Source organism: Tamandua tetradactyla, chromosome 21, assembly GCF_023851605.1.
Source record: "Tamandua tetradactyla isolate mTamTet1 chromosome 21, mTamTet1.pri, whole genome shotgun sequence".
In the NCBI taxonomy this organism is placed as follows: domain Eukaryota; kingdom Metazoa; phylum Chordata; class Mammalia; order Pilosa; family Myrmecophagidae; genus Tamandua; species Tamandua tetradactyla.
Genome location: NC_135347.1, coordinates 13743270 through 13749269, shown reverse-complemented (window position 1 = coordinate 13749269; position 6000 = coordinate 13743270). Strand labels below are relative to the sequence as shown.

General features: G+C 35.1%; 1 long non-coding RNA gene across 4 annotated transcripts in view; it reads left to right on the top strand.

Moving 5' to 3' along the window:
- Positions 1–556: 556 nt before the first annotated feature.
- LOC143665478 (uncharacterized) overlaps positions 557–6000 on the top strand; it is an 82507-nt gene continuing 77063 nt past the window's right edge. For all 4 annotated transcript variants that reach the window (XR_013166990.1, XR_013166989.1, XR_013166991.1 and 1 more), the window contains exon 1: positions 557–861. This is a non-coding gene — a long non-coding RNA (uncharacterized LOC143665478). The remainder of the gene's footprint in view (positions 862–6000) is intronic.

Below are 6000 nucleotides of genomic sequence, written 5' to 3'. Positions count from 1 at the left end.
ACACCAATTTTCCTGAAATAAACACTGTTCCCACTTTTTCTTTTCCCCCTGATTTTTCTTCCTCCCTCTAAATCAGTATTCCATTTAACATAGCTCTCATCTATTGTGAGCAAAAAAAGCAAATAAAGCCAAGCAAAACAAAGCAGGAGTCCTGTGCAACCCTCTAAGTTACCAAGTTTATTGCAATTCTTGTTCAGAGCTAAATGGCACTTTCATCTTCTTTTCACCCTAGATTATGTTTTGAGAGCACATGTTTAAAACAGACATTTCCAAAGACAATGGAGTTAGTGAAAGAGATGTGCTGAGGGATGCTTATTCAAAAGCTTAAGTGAAGAAAACCAATGAAAGAAGAAAACATTTTTGAATTGGTAGATACTTTAGTTCTCAGTGCTCAAAAATAATCATACAGCTAGAAGAAGGTTAGAAATCAGCTATAGTATGAGTCTCCTGAAGGAGAAGACAAAAGACTGGCAATGTTAGCCAGATAGCAGTAATGTGGGATTAGGACATATATCACCTGACTCCCTATCATAAATTATTCTCAGAGTAAAGAAGACTAAATATAGGGCAGCTTCACCATGGCTTTTTTTGTTTTCATTTAGAAATTGCTATGTTTCATCTTTGTACTACTGACTTTTCTTAAGATTCTTCACCATGGATACAGATCCACTGAGAAAAAGCATCATGGAAATTAAGACCCACCAGGCTTTGGAGCCAGACCACTGGATATTCCAATGACTCCATCATCTATCAGGCCAAGATCTCAGGCAAATTAATTATGTCTCCAGCTTTAGTTTCTTGGGACTAATACTAGGCATGCTGAGACTAATCATTCAGAAGTTTGGGAATATTGGAGATAATGTAAGTTAAGTGCCTGACTCAGTAGATACTCAAAGATTATACCTATTATCATCACCATATATTTGTCTCTAATTGATTCATCTGCTGACAGTTTTCCTTTATTTCATTCCTAAAATTGCACAGAGAAGCAACTTACATAGCTCTTAACATGACTATAAGAGTGTGCTGATTGAAAAAATGATTATGAACTATTTCAAACATACAGAAAAGCATGGAAAATAAGAAACTATGACCTGTGTATATATAAACTAAAAACATCATGCTGTCTTGTATGTTTTTTGAACTTTATATAAATGGTAAAAGATTATCCATGTTATTCTACATTGCTCTCTCACCCCCAGCATTATGTTTTTGAGTTTAATCCATGTTGATATATATAGCTCTAGTTAGTTTTATAAATGTTCTATGGTGTCTGATTGTATGCATATACTATATTTTTGCACTCTCCTTTAATGGACATTTAGGACATTAATGGACATTTAGGTGGTTTCAAATTTTTCGCTATCCTCCTCCCGTGGGCCTCCTTGGGTGCAGTGAGAGAGTTTCTCAAAGTACAAATCCAGAGAAAGATATGCCCATCTTCAACACTAGCCATTGCCAAGTCGCTGTCCAAATTGCTGTGATAGTATTTTGGAATTCTTATTTATTTTTTCCTTTTTACATTAGTTTTCTCTTTTAAGCAGTTTTATTCACACACCATAAAATCTATCCAATGCATATCGTCAGTGGCTGTCAGTGTAATCACAGAGTTGTGCTTTCAACACCACAATCAATTCTAGAACTTTTTCATTGCTCCAGAAGGAAAAACTCCATAACCCTTATATATTCCTATTATTGGCACTTAGCACTGGTCTGATATCTTTGCTACAACTGATGGGAGAATATTATAATATTACTGTTAACTATAGTCCATAGTTTGCACTGTCTTTTCCCATATACCACCATACTATTAACACCTTGTACTAGTGACATAGATTTGTTCTAGTTCATGAAAGAACAGTCTTATATTTGTACCGTTAACCACTTTCATCATCCACAACAGGGCTCACTGTGTTACACAGTCCCATGTTTCATCCTCTAGCTTTCCTTCTAGTGACATACACCACCCTAAACCTCCCCTTTCAACCTCAGTCACATACATGATTCAGCACTGTTAATTACACTCACAATAATGTGCTACCGTACCTCTATCCATTTCCAAACATTTACAATCAATCTTATTCAAAATTCTGCACAAATTAAGTATCAACTCTCCATTCTCTGCCTTCATTCTATTTTTTGGTAAACTATATTCTAGATATTAAGTCCATAAGTTTGCTCATTACATTTAGTTCATGTTAGTGAGATCATATTTGTCCTTTTGTGTCTGGTTTATTTCACTCAACAGAATGTCCTCAATGTTCATCCGTGTTGTCACACACACAGAACTTCATTCCTTCTTACTGCTGAATGATTTTCCATCGGCTACATACACCACATTTTGTTTATCCATTAATCAGTCGATAAACACCTGGGTTGTTTTCATCTTTCAGCTTTTGTGAATAATGCCGCTAAGAAGATGGGAATGCAAATGTCTGTTTGCATCCTGCTTTCAGTTCTTCTGAGTATATACCTAGTAGCAGGATTGCTGGATCATATAGTAAGTCTATACTTAGCTTCCTGAGGAAAGGCCAAACTCTCTTCCATAGCAGCTGTACTATTTTACAGCCTGCTATTTCTCCATATCCTCTCCAAAACTTGTAGTTTTCTGTTTATTTAATAGTGGTCATTCTAGTAGGTGTGAAATGATATCTCATTGTGGTTTTGATTTATATTTTCCTCATAGTTAATGATGTTGATCATCTTTTTCATGTGCTTTTTAGCCATTTGTATTTCCTCTCTGGAAAAAATGTCTATTCAAGTTTTTTTCTTTTAACACTTTTATTGTGAAATATAACATATACAAAAAGCAATATATTTCAAAGCACATTGTAGCAAGTAGTTATAGAGCAGATTTCAGAGTTTGGTAAAACCACAATTTTAGGTTTTATCTTTGTTCTGGTTTGCTAGCTGCTGAATGCAATATACCAGAAATGGAATGGCTTTTAAAAAGGAGTAATTTATTAAGCTGCAAATTTACAGTTCTAAGGCCATGAGAATTTCTAAATTAAAGCAAGTCTATAAAAATATCCAAATTAAGGCACCAACAAGAGGTTACCTTCACTCAAGAAAGGCTGATGAAGTTCAGGGTTTCTCTCTCAGTTGGAAAGGTACATGGCAAACATGGTGACATCTGCTAGCTTTCTCTCCAGGCTTCTTGGATTTCTTCGATTTTTTTTACAATGTTTTATGGTTTTTCTGAATACATGCCCTTTACATCCTTGGTTAAATTTATTTCTAGATATTTGATTCTTTTAGTTGCTATCATAAAAGGATTTTTTTCTTAATTTCCTCCAAATTGCTCATTACTAGTATATAGAAACACTACTGATTTTTGCATATTGATCTTGTGTCCTGTCACTTTGCTGAACTTGTTTATTAGGTCTAGTTGTTTCTTTGTAGATTTTTCAGAACTTTCCAAACATAGCATCATGCCATTTGCAAATAAAAGTTTTACATCTTCATTTCCAATTTGAATGCCTTTTCTTTTCTACCTAATTGCTCTGGCTAGAACTTACAGTATAATACTGAATAACAGTGGTGACAGTGGGCATCCTTGTTTTGTGCTAGATCTTAGAGGGAAAGTTTTTGGTCTTTCCCCATTTAGTACAATGTTAGCTGTGATTTTTCATATATGTCCTTTATTATGTTTAGGACATTTCCTTGTATTCCTATCTTTCAAAGTATTTTTATCAAGAAAGGATGCTGGATTTTTGGCAAATGCCTTTTCTGTGTCAATTGAGATGATTGGGTGGTTCCCCACTTCAATTTGTTAATGTGGTTTATTATATTAATCAATTTTCTTATGTTGAATCCCACCTTGCATATCTAGGATAAAACCCTTTTGATCATGTGTATAATTCTTCTAATGTGCTGTTGGTTTCTATTTGCAAATATTTTGTTGAGGATTTTACATCTATTTATCATTAGAGGGATTTATCTGTAATTTTCTCTTCTGTTGGTATCTTTATCTGGCTTTAGTATTAGGGTGATGTGGGCTTCATAGAATGAGTTAGGTGGTATTCCCTTCTCTTTGATGTTTTGGAAGAGTTTAAGCAGGATTTGCATTAATTCTTCTTGATTGGTAGAATCCCACTTTGAAGTTATCTAATCCTGGACTTTTCTTTGTTGGTATGTTTTTGATGACTGATTCAATCTCTTTACTTGTGATTGCTTTGTTGAGGTCTTCTGTTTCTTCTGAAGTCAGTGTAGTTTTGTGTGTGTGTGTTTCTGGGAAGTTGTCCATTTCATTTAAATTGTTGGCATACACTTGTTTATAGAATCCTCTTACGATTTTTTTTTTAAGTTCACTGGGTCAGTAGTAATGTCTATTCTCTCATTTGTAATTTTATTTATTTGCATTTTCTCTTTTTATTTTGTCTAGCTAAGGGTTTGTCAATTTTATTGATTTTCTCAAAGAACCAATTTTTTAAACATTTTTTATTGTGAAATATAACATATATAAAAATCAATAAACTTCAAAGTACATTTTAACAAGTAGTTATAGAACAGATTTCAAAGTTTGGTATAGGTTACAGTTCTACAATTTCAGGTTTTGAATGTAATCTTAGAACATTTTCATGCAATGGTGTTTTTCTTTATGAAATAAATACTTAAATAATCTGCAATGTTACTTATGTGTCCTATTTCAATTATACATGGAAAACCCCTGGGATGAACTAATTTGCAGTGATTTCCTGGTCTTAAACCTACTCTTTGAGTAAGGAGCTGAAAAGAACACTCCTAATTAAATTATAAACCTGCTTAAAGTAGGTCCCTGTTATTTGCTAATAAAAGCATTCCTATTTATTCGCTTCAGAGTAAAATGACTCAGAACTAAATCTGTTTGAAGAAAACGGGAGGAGCACAATGCTACATAAAGTCCTCAAGAACAATTCTTGCCCATGCTAGAAAAGAAAGCAGGTGTGAATGAGTCTAGATTTTAGAGTAAACAGTTGTGAGAGCCAGCACACTGGCAAAGGAGAAGAAACAGCAACCATATTTATCTCTTTTTTTTTTCCCCGTAAGTTAACTTGTCAAGCTTTTGGGTAAAAAATTCATGCTCTGAGTCATTAATAGGCAGAACTTTCAAGCACTACCTATCCCAATTCAAACTTAATGTTTAATTGACAGCTAGGATTGCCAAAAATAACCTAGAATAAAAACTTATGTAAGGTTATTTTTCTTACCCAGCCACTAATGTTCAAAATCTAGTTAAGCTTTCTACTTGGAATCTCATAAGGAACTCCAGGTTCATGGATAACAACATCTACCGATCAGCTCTCCTGTGTTAGGTCATTCCTTTAAGTCGCTTGGCTTAAGGATGTCATTTTTCAGATGCTCTGGTTTCTATCCCCAGGTGCTTGGCAGCTAACTCAAATTCCTTCCTTGCCACTCAGACCATTTCACCAGTGCCAAGGGTACAGTCACGTTCTGTGTCAGCCCAGCAGGTGCCATAATACTGGGAGGGAGAGGAAAGGCACAGCTGCAGTGCTGACTGCCCAGGAGAAGCACACTAAATCCCATCTCACCAGCAATGCAGTCATAGCAACAGCCCTCACCAGATCCAGGTCCAGCACCCTGCTGGTAATCAGTCAATAGGTTTCTCCTAAAATGAGAAACAGCCCTACTCAACAGGGAAGCGTGATATGTGTTTTCTTTACTTGCACTGAAAAGATTCTCCTGAATTGAATATTTATACTGTCACCCTAATATCTTCAACAGCGTGAGCCCAATTCAGATTTCCCAACAATATATTTGTGAAAACTCCTTTTCTACTTTGACTTCCTTCTTGTAGAGACCTCTGCTGAGTATGGAGGTGGCTTGGCAAAATCTCATCTACCTATGTTAAGAATTTAGTATTTCCTACCTGAAGATAGAATGATTAGCTTTTTTTAGGCTTTGAAATAACCCCAACATTCAGCAACTAGGCTTTGGTTAAGGATGAGTTGTAGTAGAGAAGGCTGAGGGCACTCATTTCTTTAACTATTTCTGTCATTC